This window comes from Pipistrellus hanaki, assembly GCF_964339955.1.
Source record: "Pipistrellus hanaki genome assembly, chromosome: 7".
Lineage (NCBI taxonomy): Eukaryota > Metazoa > Chordata > Mammalia > Chiroptera > Vespertilionidae > Pipistrellus > Pipistrellus hanaki.
Window position 1 is genome coordinate 80,600,955 of NC_140509.1, and position 18,716 is coordinate 80,619,670.

The 18,716-nt window shown below is 48.6% G+C and overlaps 1 protein-coding gene across 2 annotated transcripts in view; it reads left to right on the plus strand.

Annotated features, from left to right (window-relative positions):
* Positions 1-2,356: 2,356 nt before the first annotated feature.
* Positions 2,357-18,716, plus strand: part of PLEKHG1 (pleckstrin homology and RhoGEF domain containing G1) — a 188,727-nt gene continuing 172,367 nt past the window's right edge. The window contains exon 1 of one of the 2 annotated variants that reach the window (XM_084890127.1): positions 2,357-2,649. The gene's annotated coding sequence lies outside the window, so the exon portion shown is untranslated. The remainder of the gene's footprint in view (positions 2,650-18,716) is intronic. The other variant, XM_084890126.1, reaches the window with a different exon arrangement.

Genomic DNA, 18,716 nt, shown 5'->3' on the forward strand with positions numbered 1-18,716 from the left:
AGCTTTGCCAGTCCTGGGTGCACCAGAGAAGGTAGGTCTGTTGGCTACTTTTCCTGAAGGGGAGAGTGGCATGCTGCTGTTGTGGAATGCTACATTATAGCGTTTTCACAACTCACGTTATCCTCTCCTCCACCCATGCAACCCCCACCCTCCAAACATTTCATATCCATTGCGAGTCAGGAGTCGGGATGAGTGCTGGGCAGGTAAACTAGTGCAGAGTGCATCAGACCAGGTAACTCCCAGGTCTCTCTCTCATGATCAGAGGGGCAGAGCACATTTCTTTGGGAATCAAGCGTGACAAGGCGAGTTAGGCGCCTTGTGCTGTGTGCGACCCTCAGCATCCATCAGAAATATCCTGTACCACTTCCCACCTCCCACCGCGTGTATACACAGAGGTGAAGCCAAGTGGGGTGAGCAGGAACTGTAACCGCCATTCCCCAGAAAACCAAAGTTCAGGACTGCTATCTGCCTGAGGTGGACAGAGTCTGAGGCTGGCGGTCAGATCTCACCGCTTCCCTGGAGAAATGCGTGGTGAGATCAGGAGTAGCAGAGAGGGCGTTTGCAAGGAGTCAGGACACCCTCCCTCCCTGCGTTGTCAGACACACTCATCCACCCGCTTCTTTGAACCTCAGGTCTTTCGAGTGTCCAGTGAGGGCCAGCACCTAGCTCATGGGATTGAATGAGACCAAGACCTGCTGTCCATGTGTGAGGCGCTCACAGACGGGGGAGGGGTTGGGGGTGGGGGGTGGGGGGGTGGGGGGGTTGTGTGAGTGCCAGGAACTGAAAAGCGTCTGCTGGAGCCAGCTGGGCCTGCTTCCTGTCTGGGAAAGGAAACTGGCACCTGTGAGGGGGACCTCACAGGCTCTTCCAGGACCAACGGAAACTTCGCTTTGAAGATGGCAAAAGTCTGCTTTCGGCCCGTGGTAAATCGTCCGTGGGAACCGTACTCCAAGCATAACCTAGCCTCGGAGTGTTAGGCAACAACCAGTCAGTTGTGGAGACAAAATAAATTGTTTGACAGAACATCCACGGCCTGTTGCAGGGAGGGAACCGGGCCACTGCACCAAACCTTACTAGGTTTCAAATCCCTGTGATGATTTCTACAGCCATGTGCATGCAGAAACACAGGTAAAGGGGGGAAATCGACAACAGAAAAGGCTCATAGGGACCCAGACTTCCTTATGTGTGGGGTGATCGTTCTTGCCACTTCACAGGTGGAGGAAATGAGGCTTCGAGAGGCAAGTACTTCCCTGGAGGCCGCACAACCAGTAACTGGTCAAGTGAAAAGCCTGTGGCCTGTCCGGTTGGTCGTAGGACATTCATTTTCTATTTGCTGGCCATATTGGAGGTTTCTTTGTTTGTGTCAACTCTCATTTCTATCAAGGTATCATGGATTTTTAAAAACATATACTTTATTGATTTTTTTTTTTTTTTACACAGAGGAAGGGAAAGGGATAGAGAGTCAGAAATATCGATCAGCTGCCTCCTGCACACTCTGGCAACCAAGGTATATGCCCTTGACCAGAATCGAACCAGGGACCTTTCAGTCCGCAGGCGGAAGCTCTATCCACTGAGCCAATCCGGTGGTGGCAGTATCGTGGACTTTTAAAGCTTAGTACTTCACCACAGTTGTCTCAGTGTCCATCAACTAATTTTTGCCGGGACCCTTATGGATCAAGCAAATACATTCAACAGCCATTTGAGGGGGGAAATAAATAAATAAAAATAAAAGCCCGCGAACGAGTAACTCAGAAGGAAGGGCATTCTCACCCATCACAAACCCTGGTGGAGGCATGAGGCAGGCGGGACACCTCGCCTGCCTTTGGGGGAGGGTGTGAAGAAATGGCTCCCCTGCTTTTGACCGGCGGCTCCTGGGCACCTTGGACTCGCCATAAATTCAACACAGCTGTGCCTTTTACACATCTTCCCGGCCCATACAAAGGTTAGCCTTCCCGTCTCCTTTCACTCCCCCCTGCTCCCAGCTCCCAGCGGAGGCCCTTTGGCCCAGGAACTCAGGGGATGGGGTAATGATGCCAGAGGAACAGCCAGCATCCCCTGTTTCACATTCACCGCGAGCTCCCGTGCAACACGAGGAAGTGGACTAGGGAAGAATTGCTTTTGTATGATTTTTTTTTTTTTTTTTTTTTTTTAAAGAAAAGCCCTTGAAGATCCTGGTAAACGAAGAAAAGTGATGTGTCTGCAAAAAAAACAGTAGCAGGAATTTTTTTTTAACTCTTCTCCCCCACCCCCTCCCAGGGGCTGTAATTTGACTGCTCTGTTTGGCAAGGCTCCAGAGACCAGTCCAAGTGCTCAGTCTCTTTCGCTTTCTGTCTCTCTCTCTCTCCCTCTCTCCCTCTCTCCCCTGCGTCCCACCTTCCTCGCCCCGGGCAGAGGGGGCGGGCCGGGGACCGCCGCTCAGGCCGCGGAGCCGCATCCCGGGGCGGAGAGGGAGAGGGCGGGCCGGGGCGCGGCCGGCGGCGGGCGGCGGGGAAGAGGAAGTAGGGGCCGAGTGGCGGAGCAGGACGCTTGGCGGACGCTGGGGCCGGAGCCGGCGCATCCCTTCACCGCCGCCCCTTTTCGGACCCGGACCCGGACCCGGACCCGGACCCGGACCCGCGAGCGCGGCCCGCGGCGGCCGCCCCTCCTCGGGTAAGCGCCGGCTCTGCCTTCGCCCGGGTCCTCTCCAGCCGCTCGCCGGAGCCCCGAGGATGGGGAGGGGATCTAGGGACCCCCGCCCGCCCGGAGCCCCGAGCCCGCAGGTGGCGGCGGCGGAGCGCGGTGCGGGCCCCGCTGCCCTGCGCGCTCCCCCGGGAGGGGACGGACGGGATGGGGGCGCCTCCGCCGCCGGGACCCGGGCCGCCGCTGCCCGCCGCCGCCTGGAGGGGGCGACCCGCCGCCGCCGCCGCCCGGCTCCGGGCTCCGGGCTCCGGGCTCCGGGCTCCGGGCTCCGGGCTCCGGGCTCCGGGCTCCGGGCTCCGGGCTCCGGGCTCCGGGCTGCGAACCCCGCCCGGCCTTGACCCGGCGGCCCCCGCTGCACCCAGGGCGGCTGCAGCGTGGGCGCCTCCGAGGAGCTCCTGCGTGGACCCCCGAGGACTGCAAACCCGGTTCCGCTGCTCCAACAGGACGGTCCCTAAACGGGGCCCGCCCGCCGGCCGCTTAGGGCGCCTCCCGCCCCTGTCCGGGCGCAGATGCCCAGCGTCCCTGCCATAGACCGGCCCCTCCAGTGTGCCTGGGGGTGGGCGGGAGGGGGATCCAAAGCCGAGGGTCCCTTTGTCCCGGGGTAAGAGGGAGCACCTGGTCTCCTCTGGGACTTTGCCGACCTCTCTGGGCTCGGAGGGCCGCGGGGTCCGCCCCTCTTTGTGTCCGCTGGTGGGTCTGGCTTTTACCCGAGGCGCTTGGGGAGGGTCAAGTTGGGGGAAGTGGTTACCCTGTGAAACTTTACTCGGTGCCCTGGGAACATTGAGGTGGGTGGGTGACTTTGTGAAAATGCCCGGGGCAGGCTCCTTTGCAGAGCCGGTGTTCCGTGAAGTTCTGGTCCTCCCGCTCCCTCGGTACCACCCTCAGGGGGCCGCCGCTGCTGCCCGGATTTTTGAAACCCCCCTGGGAGGCTGTGTCCACCGGCCCCACAAAAGACACTGGCTCCCAGAGGCAGAGTTGGTTTGGGGGTTTTCGGACAGATTGGGTTCAGCTCTGCCTGGTGTTTCCTATTCAGACCGGGAGGAGCCCGGGATGTGGAGGTGGGTCAGATTTGGCATGGAGCAGGAGTGCAGGCCCGGCTAGGTCGGGGAACGCTATAAAAGTGGTTATCGAGTGTTAAAATCGGCATCCGCCGGCTTCTTAGTGTTCTGCCCTTGGCATGCTTTTAAAGGATGTAGTGTAGACTTTGGGCTTTGAGTAAACGCTGTTAAAACATCTCAAGCCCGTCGCTTCAAGGAATAAGAAAACGCCATGGTAACGTGGGCTTTGCCAGGCAAGACCCTTCAGGCTCCTCAGGTGGCCCTGGCTACCTCCCTCATAAAGTGATTTATGTGACCCAGCAGAAGCTTCATGCTCAGTCCTCCACCCCCACCCCACCCCGCATGGTATTTACTTTGTCTACCATATTTAAGATTTAGGTACAAAAGGAATGGTTTAATATATGACCCTCTGGCTTACCAATTCCACACTTTTCTTCTTGTCCAATTTTTTAAAAATATATTTTATTGATTTTTTTTTTACACAGAGAAAGGGAGAGGGATAGAGACCTAGAAACATCACTGAGAGAGAAACATGGATCAGCTGCCTCTTGCACTCTCCCTACTGGGCATGTGCCCGCAACCAAGATACATGCCCTTGACCGGAATCGAACCTGGGACCCTTCAGTCCTCAGGCCAACACTCTCCCCACTGAGCCAAACCAGTTAAGGCACTTCTTGTCCAATTCAAGGCCCTCTATCTAAGCCACTGGACCACCTGAGGAAAGAAATGTTTCCCCCCAGAGTCCTCCCATCTCACTGGCTTCCTCCTCACCAGGGCCTCCCACAGCCATCACCATACCGCCGTCCTCTTCCCCCCTGTAGCCGCTCCCTGAACCTCTGTTCTGATGGTTCCCTAGGTGTCAGATCCATGCCCCAATCCCGCTTTCTCCTTGATCACCTTTTCCTGCTTATCAGCACCTTTCCCGTGGGCACCAGCTGCCTACAGCATCTTCCATAGGGATGATCGTTACCAAATCCAAGCTTACATTTTGGGAAATTCAATCTGTGCTTCAAAGACTTTAAAGGATCACTTGCTAACAAACCAATGGGAAGAAGGGGCGATCGTTTTTCAAATCCAGGAAGAGCCAGTACTGTTTTGTTCTCCTCCTGTGAGGATATGAGTTTTAAAGCGATTTAATTAAGAATTAATGGTTTGTGGTCTAGCACATGAAGATGGGAAATGCTTCAGCAGCAGCGCTGTCTTATGAGCCCTTGATAAACTAAAAGCAATTCCTGGACCTCTACTCCGAGTCCTCCTGGCTGCAATCCACTTTTTGCAAGTTTCTCTCCCCTCTTGCAGGTCGTTGCTGGTAGTTGGTCTTTCAAACAATTGTCATCTTTCAGTTCTCCTCCCGGATGACCCAGGGAATAGTGACGCTGAACGTAGGGGCTAGGCTAAATCTCAGATGACCTACGTCACCCCAGCCTCCTAAAGATTTAGGGGAGTGCTGGAGGTGAGGACTGAGTGCCTGGGAGCGGCTGGCCTGGGTGTGACGTGTCCTCTGCAGCTCATTGGCACCGAGACCTTGACCCCTCTAGGAAATTATTTAGACGTAGATTATTTTACAGTCAGGAAAATGTAACAATCCTAGCTGATTACTCTCTCCGGATTGTCTCACCTTTGCTCATTTCTTCATCTGTAATTTAGGAAATAGTGGCCTCTCTCTCTGGGTTCACGCTGAGCAGTGAGGATGATTAATGAAATAATTTGTGGAATTTGGCAGGCTGTGCGCTTTAAAGATGATTGTTGTTGGTCAACCGAGACCCGGGAATGAATGATTTTGCAAAACTCTCCGTCAGCTGAGCTACGGTTTAACCCACATTCACTTCTCTGTCCTCTGCTGCGCTACCTTGAAATAACAGTACATGGAGGCATATTTTTAATGAAATGCAATGCTTCACTCTTTCAGGAAAAAAAAAATCACTGTCTCGTTTGACATGGGGAAAATGTGGTTTCTAGGGCCTGATGCTCGTGTGTTCAAGCAGGAATGGGAATGGAAACATTTTCTAATCTAGACAGAGCCTCTAAGCAGCCTTGTACTCGTATGCATCGGCATCTGAAATGCAACGTTTCATCCGCCTGCGTCAGCCTGCTCGATACAATGAAAAGCTGACCCCAGTCTCAGTGGGTGTCCAGGGCCCTGGCTTCTGTGCCAAGTAGAACTGACTGCAGGGCCAGCTTTCAAGTCATTAAGAGATGTATGTGTTCCTCTTTCTATTGCCCAGCTGACGGAAAGCAGCAGGTGTTTTAGCAAAGCCGGTAGAAATGTAGCTCACCATCCCAGCCAGGGGGCCATGGGTCATGCAGAGGCTGCAGAAACCTCCAAGCCTGCCTGGGTGGCTCCTGCCCAACGACTAGGAGTTGACTGTGCACTATATTTAGAATAGTTTTCATGTTTGAGGCAGGTTTGAGTATCTTTTCAATCTGTGTACACAAGTTTAAAAAGAAAACGATTTTTTTGATGAGATACAAGGCCAGTAAAAATTTCCAAACCTGAACATCTTCTTGGGTAAATATTGAATTACTGTTTGATGGGAAACTAAGGTATACTGGATTCATGGAACAGGAAATCTACACCCTCCTCTTCTTGGTCCTTTGCAGTATCATCTTAGAGCAGTGGTTCTCAACCTTTCTAATGCCGCGACCCTTTAATACAGTTCCTCATGTTGTGGTGGCCCCAAACATAAAATGATTTTCGTTGTTACTTCATAACTGTAATTTTGCTATTGTTATGAATCGTAATGTAAATATCTGTGTTTTCCCATGGTCTTAGGCTCTAAAGCAGCAACCCACAGGTTGAGAACCACTAGCAGGGTCACCTAAGACCATCAGAAAACACAGATATATACATTATGATTCATAACAGTAGCAAAATTACAGTTATGAAGAAGCAATGAAAATAATTTTATGATTGGTGATGATTGGGGCTCACCACAACATGAAGAACTGTATTAAAGGGTCGCAGCATTAGAAAGGTTGAGAACCACTGTCTTAGAGGAAGGCACCTTGGAGGGTGCTAATGGTAGGCGAAGTTTTAAAAAGATCCCAGCTACACCCACTGATGGCAGGGGAGGCGGGGTTTGCACAGGTCTCTAATTAGGAAGCTTGTTTGGGTAAACTTTAATAACCAGTGTGTTGCCGAGCCTACAGGGCCACTTAGCACTGGCATTGGGGAGGTCAAACCGGTACAGCATTTGCCCCGAAGCTAGCAACTCCATGAGTGTAAGAGGGACATCTTTCTAAAACATCCAGGATGCCATTAAAACTCAGGTGAGCCTAGTAATCGCTCAAACTTTAGAATTCTCATAAGAGGAATTACTAAGCAATGAATCACCATGCCATGAGGTTAGTTCTACTTATTGAAGCAGTAAAGGGACCTAGTTCTCAATGTCACATCGAGTCCTTGAATGACCTGTGTCTGAAAACAGACGGGGGAGGATGGCAAGTTCTAGGTCAGGGGTGGTGAACTCTTTCCTGTAAAGAGCCAGATAGTGAGTGTTTTAGGCTTTGTGGTCTGTCTGTGTCTCTCACATAGTCTTCGATTGGGTGGAGAGCTGTTTGTTTGCAACCCTTTAAAAATGTGAAAACCAGTCTGCTTGAGAGCCACACAAAATGGGCTGTGGGCCCAGTTTGTCCAGCTCTGGGCTAAAGGAAACAGTTTATGTTTGTGATATCCTTCAGGATTTTCGTGGAAATCCAAATGGACACTTTCATAGACTCTCGCGGAGCTGAACTTATAACCAAATCTCCTGGGTCACTCCTTCGGCCAGCCGGCCTTCTTGATGCTCTCTTTGTGCTGGGTTAGAAGTCTCTAATAGACATAGCAATCGGTTGATCTAGCAATGGCAGTGCCCAATTTCAGCCTCCTTCCTTGAGTTAGATGTGAATGGAGAGAGAGGCTCGGCTGGGATGGAACAGAGCCCACATTGAAATAGGTCATTGATGATGATCACTGAACACATCAAATGAAGCTCAGACCCCTGAGCCTGGCACTCAGTGCTTTTGTACCTTCTGTTCTTCTAGCTCCTCCCCAGGATACCCTACGTCCCTATCATTCACCATAACTGCCAGAGCCCAAGGTGGGCTGTGCTCACTCTCCCTGAAGGAGGGATCCTTCCACACAAAGTTGAAGTCTCCATCTCTTCCTTGGAACCTCTCCTCATCTCATTGGGCAGAAATGTAGGCATCCCCACCTCTATGTTAACTCGGGACCTGATACATAAAGCACTTGGAAAGACAGGGGAATAAATATTACCTTCCATGGGAGGGGAACAGCTCTCTCCCTCTCCCCAGCTTCAGGGATCTTGCTGTACATCCTTGGACCAGACACAGAATTCAGCACAGAACTCCCGGGTCCTGTATGTGACACAGAGTATAACATAGCACCTGTGTGTCTGGCTTTGGAGTTAGACTGAGTGAGGTCTCTTCCTGACTTCTCCATGTACCTACTACAGGTCCCCTCATCTTTAAAGTTGCTCAGATAAATGACATTTTCCTTTGTAAAGTGTTTAGGTCAGGGCCAGACACGTAGTTATTGCTCAATAAATGGTAACTTCTCTTCATTCCGGAGCCATTTATTGGCACCTACTATGCCTAGAATGGTGCCTGATGCTGTTCTAGGCCAAGCCGTCAACACCAGAAGCGTGGTATCCATGGAGAATCCAGGTGATGGTTGGGCCACCTTAGTCTGGTGCTCTGGGAAGTCTTTCAAGTAGCATTGGATGCCAACTTTAATGAAATGGATGAGTTCCTGTTTCATCAAGTCTACAATACTTTTGAAATACACCTTTTCATTGTTTTAATTACTCCTTTTTTTTACATTCAATATTATTTTGTGTTAATTTCAGGTGTACAGCATAGTGGTTAGAAAATCATCTACCTTACAAAGACCATTAAAAAAAATATCACTAAGAAAAGAAATATCCACAAAATGGGTATCACCCCTTGTAAGGTGTGTCTGTAAGTTGTATGAGAGAAAGCATTTCTTAGCATCAATAAAATGCATATATATTTATGCTCAATAAATACTCATTAAATACACTAGTCTTACTCTGTGGTAGCCTATAGGATTAGGCTTCAAAGGTTTATATTGTAACAGAGTTTCTTTGATTCTTGAGTTGGACCTGGCAAAGAGTTAAGTAATACAGTAAATGAACGCATTGTAAGGCATTTGTGATCTGATGTGTTTGTAAAAGTTTAAAACATTCACTCTGGTCATTTGAATGAACCAAGTGCACTAGGGAATCCTGTTGAAGTGAAACTGACTTACAAAACTTGGGTAGGAGTGAAGTTGGGCGGTGCTTACAGCTGGATAATCCCTTTTGGCAGCTGTCTGCGGAGATGTGTAAATCCTTAATGCACATAAATGCCTTCTGAAGGGCAATGAAGGCATGAGCTCAGAGCTCACTGCCTTCTGTTTTCCAGATTTAATTTACTATAAATACTCCTCTCCCAGCATCTCAAGGGGCTGATCATCCTTCTGACCACGTAGATCCTTCCTAACCATGAGAAGGGAGGATTTTCTCTCCTCTGGAAAGACTATGGATTTTAACACTCCAGGCAGGGTTCTCTTCCAATATGTTCCCACCCTCCTCCCTGTTTAGAGTAAAATATCACTTACATCTTCGCTTTCTGACCACCCTCTAAGCTCCAAATCCTCCTCGAGATCTTTGTCTGCACCCTGTTTGGAGCCTATTGTCTCTGCCCCACTCCCCCTGTTGTCCAAGATTCTGTAACTCAGTTTCAGGTTGACTGAATGGGAGCTTGTGTGATACTTGGCTATTTCTAACTGTAATTAAGTGTTCTTTCATACTGTTTGATTTTCATTTCAACACGTTACCAGGTGGCATGCTGGCCCTCCATACATGGTGAGCATGCCCTTCCTAATACCCTCCAGAATCTGTTTTTTTTTTTTTGGGGGGGGGCACTTTTCAGCTCCCCTACCCTCTCCCAACTCTGTGACTGAAGCCCCAGCCAAGTTCCCTTCCTCCCCCGGTCTGGCTGGGAGGGGTCGGTCAGCCCTTGGCCAAGGAGGAAGCAAAGGGCAGACCTTTTTTCTTCTGGAGCCACCTCCATCCTGCCTCCATCGTCTCATGTGACCGAAGTCTTCACGCTCTCAGCCGTCTTCAGAACTGACAGCAACTCTAGCAGAAATCCCGGTCTTTGGGAGCAGGCAGATGCCAAGGGAAGGCCATGGCGGGGGTGCATGCTCACCAGAGTCCAGCCTTGGGGGATGGAAGGCTGTGTCTGACCTGGGACCTCCGGGCTGGGGTGGAGGGGGTGGGGAAGCTGGGGGGCTGAGAGGAAGGGGTGGAGGGGTGCATCCCAGTCTAACCCTGGGTGCAGCTTCCCATGGCTGTGTGATTACAGACAGTCCTCAAACATCTGCGCCTCTCTGATGTGCTGGGAGAGAGGAAAACTGTAATCTGGGGCATAAATATCCGACACCGCTTTTGTTCCCTTGAACCTGTGATTAGTTTAAGTATCTATGTTGTGCTAGAATATTATAGCTGCCTCCAAGGAGGCTACCGGAACTGGTCTGAAACAGCTTACAGGTGAAATATTCAGGCATCTCGCCCTTGTAAACTTTTGAATCAACAAAATACATGAAGTATAAAACGTAAGGGTCAAAATCGGGAATATCGGGTTACTGGGTGGATGTGAGGGGAGCATACTGGGGAAACGTAGACTTTGTGAATTCATTTTTGTAGAAGAAAACCTTCGCTTACATCATGTCTTGCCCATCCTGGATCTGAGTTTTTAGAGTTAGTTCCTTGTTAAGGACGATGAGGGTGGGGCTGTCAGGGTGTTGAGATGGTCAGGGAGGAGCCGGAGATGGGGATGAGCTGACAGGGTTGGCTCTCATGAGGGAAGTGCTGGGGGAAATATTTGGACGCTTTTGGAACATAGCGAGAGAGGAAAATCTTGGTGGTCTTGGCTCTTCTCCACTTTTCGTCACTCTCTCTATAAGATACACGCTCATCTCCCCCTCTCCTATAACAGTTGTGGAGACTAAAGTCTAAGGAACGCCATCGAATCAGAATGCTTAATGAGATCTGATCTTGAAACTAAAATGGCAAAGAAAGTAACGTGAAAATAACGTTTCTGTGGCGTGTGGGACCCTGTGGCCCACGGGTGTGCCCTATGATAAAAAAAACATTACCTTCAGCAACTTAGAAACCAGGTAACTTCCTGAAAGTGTCAGCATTATGGAACAGTCTTATATTTTCTTTCTGTCTTTCTTTCCAGAACTTATCCTGACAGGAAAGCAAATATTACGAAATTCTAAAGTTTTGAGTTGTAATGAGCTCCATCATCGTAGTACCTTTCAAAATTCAAAATATCCCTGAAGAGCAAAATAAGCTTTGTTTTCTTTATGGAGTGTGGCCCGTCTTGTCAAGGTGTGATACTGTCTGCTCTAATCTAATACTGTCGTTTAAGAAATTTCCAAGTGGGAACTCAACAGGTCTTTGTTTTTAACTTCTTATAGAAATGAAAACGAGAACACATTTCTGTAAAAGCTAATGACTTACGCCGATAACTATTCTAAAACTCTTGTTGGTTTTGATTACTAATATATGCAGAAAACGCTGCACAAATGTTCAGAAATGTATACCGTGGTCTTGAAAATTCTTTCTTGGTACTTCAGTATGCGTGATAGATAGAGCAAGACAAGCTGATGCTGTCTTTGTTTACCTGTTGCAATATATATAATATATATATATATATAACCTAGTATGTAATAAACTCTTTTATTATGTGTAAGGGTGTTACCCTTAAGTTTTATTCCATGTTACTAGATGGCAGGAACAATAAGACAACATGAAAATACTGGGGAAAACCATCCCAGTGGCACAGTGGCAGGAGAAGGCCCTTCAGTCTCCTGGGACAAAAGTCAATAATAAGAGCCTAGTAATGGCGTGGCACAGTGGTTGAGCGTCGACCTATGAACCAGGAGGTCACAGCCCAATTCCCAGTCAGGGCACATGCCCAGATTTTGGCTTCAGTCCCCAATGTGGGGCGTACAGGAAGCAGCTGATCAATGATTCTCTCTCATCATTGATATTTATCTCTCTCCCTCTTCCTTCCTCTCTGAAGTCAATAAAAAAATATTTTTTACAAAGCCAATAATAAGAGAGAGGGAAGAGAAACACATTTGTTGTTTGTTTCACTGTCGTGGAGACATAATGTTCATTACAATTGGGAATTCATATTACAGTTACTCATTCAACAAATATAATTTCCTAAGTTCTGGGATACAGTGATGAACAAAACAAGCGAGATCTGGGGAGGGGGGACTATGTAATGAGAGCTTTAAAGAAAAGAAAACAGGGGAATGGGAGGAGGCACTCTCTTTGGGTGGTCAGAAGGCCCATGCAAGCAGGTAACATTGACCCAAGGTTTAAATAACAAAGAACAATTCAGAGAAGATCTGAGGGAAGGACATTCTAGGCAGAGAGAAAAAGTGTATAGAGAGGAATAAGCTCTGTGAGTTGGAGGAAAAGAAAGGCCGCTGTGTGTGAACAGCAAGAGTGGGAGATGAAGCTGGAGAGGTGGCAGGGCCTGGACTGTGTAGGGTTTTAGTACCAAAGGTCAACCATGCAAAGCCACTGCTGCATATGATGCGGGAGAGGGCCATGTCTGATGAGTGCTGGTTGTCACTCAGGTAGAGCAGTGGGGAAGCTATGGCAGTGGTCCAAGGAGGATGCTGCAGAAGGGGGTGGGGAGAGGCGGGTTGATTCAGCACTGGAACGTCAGCAAGCCAACGCCTCACAGAAGGGATTGATGGGAATTCGGGAGCAGCGTGGCCTCTTACTTGTTTTGTCCCACCTGCTTACCAGTCTCCATCCTTTGCTTCCATCGGCCTCTGTCGGGAAAGTGAGTAAGGCAGCACATGCCATGATGGATAAGCTCACCTCCACACAGGCCCTCAGGGCTCAGGGCCCCTCTCTTCCAGCTCCTTAGCATGCTCCTTTCCTCATGTCTAGCACATGTGGTGTGGTACTCTCCATAACTATTCAACTTCCGCTTTCCCTCACTAGACTCTGAGCTCCTGAATGCAAGTGGTTGAACAAAATAGTTATTTGTCTACTAGTTGAAATGAGCTTCAAGAAATTCAGGCAAAAACTTCAGTTTTAAAAAAAATTAGTTGAAGAAAGGAAATTCTGAGTAGGTCGCTAAATATTTAAAAAAGAAATGGAGTAGGAGGAAAAATGAAAAAGGAGGAGATGAGAAGGAAAGAAAACCCACTGGAGAAATCAAAGGGGCTCTGACTTAACCCTTCATAAGGCTTCTTTAGAAAAGTGTTCTGGTTGAGTCGATTTTCTATAAGGGGAGTCCAGTAGCCGTTGCTTTGGTGGTTGTATGGGCCTGCAGGAAATGCGGTGCTCTATAAATATTTATGCCCATGGCCTGCCTTTCACTGGCTTACAGAGCACTTGGAAACTCAACAGTGTTTATTCTGGAATAGAGGCAGCTATCAGAGAAACTGTGGTGGCAAGAAATCTTTCTAATGTTCCAAGCCTGTTGAGTGACTGCGATGCATTTCCAGAGAGGTTACCAGCCCTACTCCAGCCCTATAGACATGCCTGCATTTGCATGGGGTGGGCACCTCAGTCTTTTGGTGGGTTGAGCCTTTCCTGGGACATAGAGACTATGCTGTATTCATCCTCGTGTTCCCAGTAGAGAGCATATTCACGGGCACGCTGTTGACCTTAAACCAATTGTCTGGCTTGAAGTTTGGTCCAGTTCTCATTTTTCAACTGTAGAGTGGCATTGGGAAGTCTCATGTTCAATGCTAGCATGTGGGATTTGGGTGAAACCCTTAATTCTAGTTGACCAACTTAGAGCTCAGAAATAGAAGAAGAAAAAAAAACAAGTTTAAGAAGTCTGTATTTGTTATTCTCCTATTCAGAATTTAGCACGCTTACTGGAAAAACACACATGAATATAGCCAAACCACATTGTTTAGTGTTGGTACAAAAATTGCTCTGTCATTTGTAAATTTAGTTTATCAAGGCAGGTCTTTGAAGGATCCCATCATATTAAAGAGGGATGGATTTTGATAGCCTCATTTTTAGTTACCATGCCTCTTGGAAAATATTAACATAAAATTCCTCTTTGGATATCCTGATTTAAACTTTCTGGCTCAAATCGTGAGGGTCTATTGTGTTTCAAAATAAATCAAATGAAAAACTGTGCCATGGGCCTGTCTGAGCCTCCACTCTTATTCATATGCCTTCTGGGATTTATCTGTTGGCTTTTGCACAATTGATTCAAAGTCACCCACCCAGAATTGGATTCATAATCTCTATTTCCAGACCTACCTCTGACTTCCTAGGGTTGTTCTCCCCCCCCTCCCCCACCACCCCATCCAATTCTTAGTTAATAGCACCACAGTTCATTGGTCACAGCAAGCCACTTCCTTGACCAATCAGTTAGCAGCAACTTCCTAACGAGTTCTCAGTCTGTATTCACTTATTCATGCCTCCTCCCCAGCCTTTTTGGACACTCATCTCTTGCCTAGACAAGTAGAATAATTGCTGAGCCAGCATGGATTGCTATGTCTAGGCATTTTCATAGAGGCCCTTCTAATGGCTTAACGGCCTAAGGGAAGGGCAATGGTAGGACTTAAGGTAGAGATAAAAGGCTTAATGAGAGAGCCTTTAACTGTTTCTCTGGTCACATTCCTCAGACCTCAGGTCCAATCCACAGGCAGACCCTACCCCAAATGTGCAAGTCCTCCCTCTCCTCATGGTCGTCACTGCTCCCACTTGATCCAGTCCGCTGCCTTCTCTCCCTGAATAAGTGCAGTTGGTTCCTAACTGGTCCCTTTGCTTAGACCCAGGCCTCCGACTGTCTCACTGCAGCCAGAGTGGCCCTGCATCTGTCAGCTAATTCAGACTCCTCTGTGGTTTCCTATCTCACTCCGAGTCAGAAGCAAGTCCACGGGACAGCCTCCAAGACCCTCCGCAGTCTGGCCCCTGCTCTGCTCTCTAGCTCTGACCTCATCTGCTGCTCCCTGCATGCTCACTCCGCTGACCGGCCTCTCTGAGTTCCCCAGTATCCCCCACTAGCTCCAGCCTCCACATGGTTTCTGCCCGGAACACTCATCCCGGAGAGGAAAGCCTGACTGTCTCACTTGTCCCAGTTTCCTGCTCAAATGTCCTCTCCTCAGAGAAGCCTTCCTGGTTGTGCTTTTTATGGCCTTGGCCAGCCATGTCCTTCTCACCTGACTTCAATTTTATGTTCTATTGATAGCATTTGTAACAAAGAGTATATTTGTTTCCTGTCTGCTCTTCATGAGAAGAGAGCATTTGTATTGTTCACTCTGCATTTCCAATGTTTTAGGACAGTGCCCAGCACAGAGAAAATGTACCGATAAACATTTTTTTTTTAAATCAGTCACTAAATGCCCCTAGGCAGTGGCCATTTCTTGCCTCTCTGTCAGTTGAGTTCTGGGGTCTGATGCTGTGATAGTGCCATGTTCCAGAGTGAGATCAGCAGCCACGGTGCTGTGTGGGAGGGCGGGAGTATTTGTGGTGGTGGAGATGGTGGTGGGTGCCGGGGAAGAGAAGTGGTGGAGAACCTGCCCAAGGGCTCCTTCCTCCTTTCCCGCCCTCACACTCCTGGCTTCTGGAGAAGTATCCCAGGGTCTAACTGGGCCTCTTCCTCTATCTAGTGCCGTCTGCTCTCCAGCGTCATCCTACCCAGGTTGCTCTTGGCTCGTCCCCCATATCTGCCTTATTCCCCCACAGGACCCACAGCACCAAATAACATCTTGAGTGGGGCAGGCAATCAGGAAATATCCAGTAACTGCTTGATATTTATGTCATCTTCAATCCTTCATTTATTCAGATGCTGCCTATCCATCAGAGTAGGCAGCATGATGTGACAATTAAACATGCAGACTCTTGAGGGGACCACTTGGATTCAAACCGGGTTCCACCACGTAGAGTCTGCATAACCTTGAGCAAGCTGTCCAAACTCCCTAAGCTTCGGGGCGGCATCTTAGAGATGAGGGAGACAGTACCTGCTCCTGGGGTTATGATGAGGATCACACCAACCATTCTTTACCATGTTTGCGAAACCTAGCTGTATCATATAGAAAAGTTAGGGAAATGTTAGCCATTATTTTCATCGATGTTTCTTTAAAATTCATACCTTCCATAAAACTCAAATTCATCTGTTTCTCAGAAAACTGGGTGTTCTTTAATTACCATTTCATTCACCTTGGTGTGTACTAATGCCTTACGCTGATGCAGGTGGTCAGCTCATGTCTTCTTATATTAAATGTAGAAAATAAGAGTACAAGCATGCAGAAATATGTTTATCCACCCCCTGAGCATTCCCCACCTCCCTTCCCTGCTTTATTTCTCTGCATAGACGTGTATCTGTCTGATGGACACACCATAATTTAATGCTTGTTTATCTTTTGAAGCTCCATGGACAGAAGGAGTCATCTTCTGATTAAGGAAATTTCCAAAATCACAAGGAGAGAAACAGTACTATGAGCCCAGTGTACCCATCTTCCAGATTCAACAGTTAAAAACATTTTGCCAATCTGTTTCATCTGTTTCCCCCAGTGGTGTTCCCTCCCCCACTTCGGATATTAAAGGCCCATCTCAGGTGTCATTCTGTTTAACCCATACATATTTCACTATGCATTTCTGACAGATAAAAACACATTCTTCCATATAACCACCACTATGATTAAAATATCTACTGAAAACAGCAGCAGTTCCTTAGTTCAGCTCTGACCTTTCTTCTGGTCAACTTTACTTGTGAGAGTGGGGCTCTTTGGCCTGTCTTATTTACTGCCACTGCTCAAGTCCATAGAGGCACTGCAGTATGTAAAGGAGTGAGTGGCTGGGTTGTATTCTTAGGTCCATAAAAACCTTATCAATAGTGATTGTGATCTTGGGCTAATAAAAGAAAGCCCACTTGACTCATGAGGGAGCTGAGGCGGAGCTGTCTAATGTATACAAGCACTGTAGACCAAACACCAGCGTCTTTTAATGAGCAAGCACCTCCAGAGCGCTCACTCTGAACCTGCCTCTCTCGCCTCAGAAGGGTCAGGACTTCCTTTGCTCCTCCCCTCTTGAACAGGAAATAAAAATCTCAGGTTCATACTTTAGAGTTGAGTAACTGTCTTTTGAATATGAACTGTACTCATTCACTTCTTCAGCCATAGAATGGGGGAAATTATAATTGCTGTAAAGGATGGTTGGACGTGTAAAGACCTTCGGTAGGTAAACTGTTACACCATGATTGGCTTTTAGCAGCTGCTTAATGGACAATTGTGATATCTTGTCATCAAGCCACTGCTGTTGTCAAGCTACAAGGCGAGAGTTCCCAACACATAGGGGAAGCCCCCAAGGGTTGACTGGGAGCAAGGGGTACCAAATGGACGCTGGCCCTCAGCAGCATTGCCTCCCCAGGCCTCCTGCCTCCATCCAGGCTGGCCCTTCAGGTTTCTCACTGTGGGCCTACTAGGGAAGAGGGAGCAGAGTTGTAGTTTTACTTTTACCCAGTGCACTGCCCTTTGAGGGTTAATTTGAAGAGCTCTTACTGCTAATAATGAGATTTAAAGAAATCCTTATGGTCCTGCCTTCTCTTTTGAGTAAACTGGGGAACAATCATTACATGAAAATCAGGTTTTGTGTCCACCTGAATGGAAGGCTGGATTACGTATGAGATTCCTACCTAAGTATGAAGTCAGGCACCCTGGGCTCCCTAATACACTTTGGGGTCACAACTAGTCTTGTCCGTAACACAGTGGCAAGTCATTTCTCATAATAAGTTTAGACACAAAGTTAGTTTTCCTCTGCACCACTCATTTACTACATGGGCATGCCTTCTGGGTTTCATGTGTGAAGTCGTCGTCCTCTGCTGTGGAGACCATGCCTTGCTGTGAGGCCGCTCAGCCTGGTATTTGAGGGGAGTACAGCTCTGGGTAACGTATTACCTCAGGAAAGCTCAGTCCCTTTCCACACCACGGAGAGCTTCAATCCGAAGCATTACATCCAACCCCGACAGCTTTGTACAGAACACGCACAGTCAGCCTTTCCCGTGTTGCACGTCTGTGCTCGCTCCCCTCACACCGACCCCAGAGTAAAGCCGAGTGTTCTGTTTGCTCTCGGGGCGCCTTCACCTCTCTGGAAGCTGGCATCCCATTTCCCTCCACCACAGCCCCTCCTTTCTGAATCTCCCAGAGGAAATCTTCCAATATGCGTTTACTTGAATTCTCACAACGGGAAATGTATAGAATTCACATAAGCTAGACATTCTTGTGAGAAGAATCAGTCGGGGGAGGGGTCACAGTGGGTGAAGCCTGTCCTAAGGAGTACGTGGAAATTCTACAGGCCGGAAGGGCTGGGGCTCTGGAGAGCAGGGATGGGGAGAATGAAAGGAAGTGCAGGGGGCGAGGGCCATGGTTAGGAAGCTGCACCTTCTCGGTCCCGTTGGCCCAGTCCTGTGACTTCCTGCTGGATGGACCAAGGAGTGGCACACCCTGGTCCGCTGGCTGTGGTGGTGGAGGCGGCAGAGGAAGCAGCAGCTAGCACTGACTGAGCACTTTCCAGACCAGCCTTTGCATAGATGTGCTCATTTCATGCTCCCAAGCACTTGGAATACATGCAGCTGTTCCCATGTCACGAATGAGGATACTGAGCTATGAAAATGGTTAGATAACTTGTCCAAAGACATGGCAGCATTGGGGTCAGTGCCCAGCAGATTGGCTCCAGATCACATGCTCATAGTGCATATGAGGTAGACGAGTCAGGTGGGATTCATCTGACAGTGTGGGGAGGGGCCGGGACACAGGGCTCAGAGCTCTGAATAGGCCCCAGGCGAGTGGGCAGCTCTCAGCTTGCAGGAACCCGGGCTCCTTCTCTCTTGTCGCCCCGAGAGATGGCATCTGAATTTGGGGCAGCCATATACCTAGTTTAGCTAAAATTGAGGGTTGCATTGTTAGAAAAG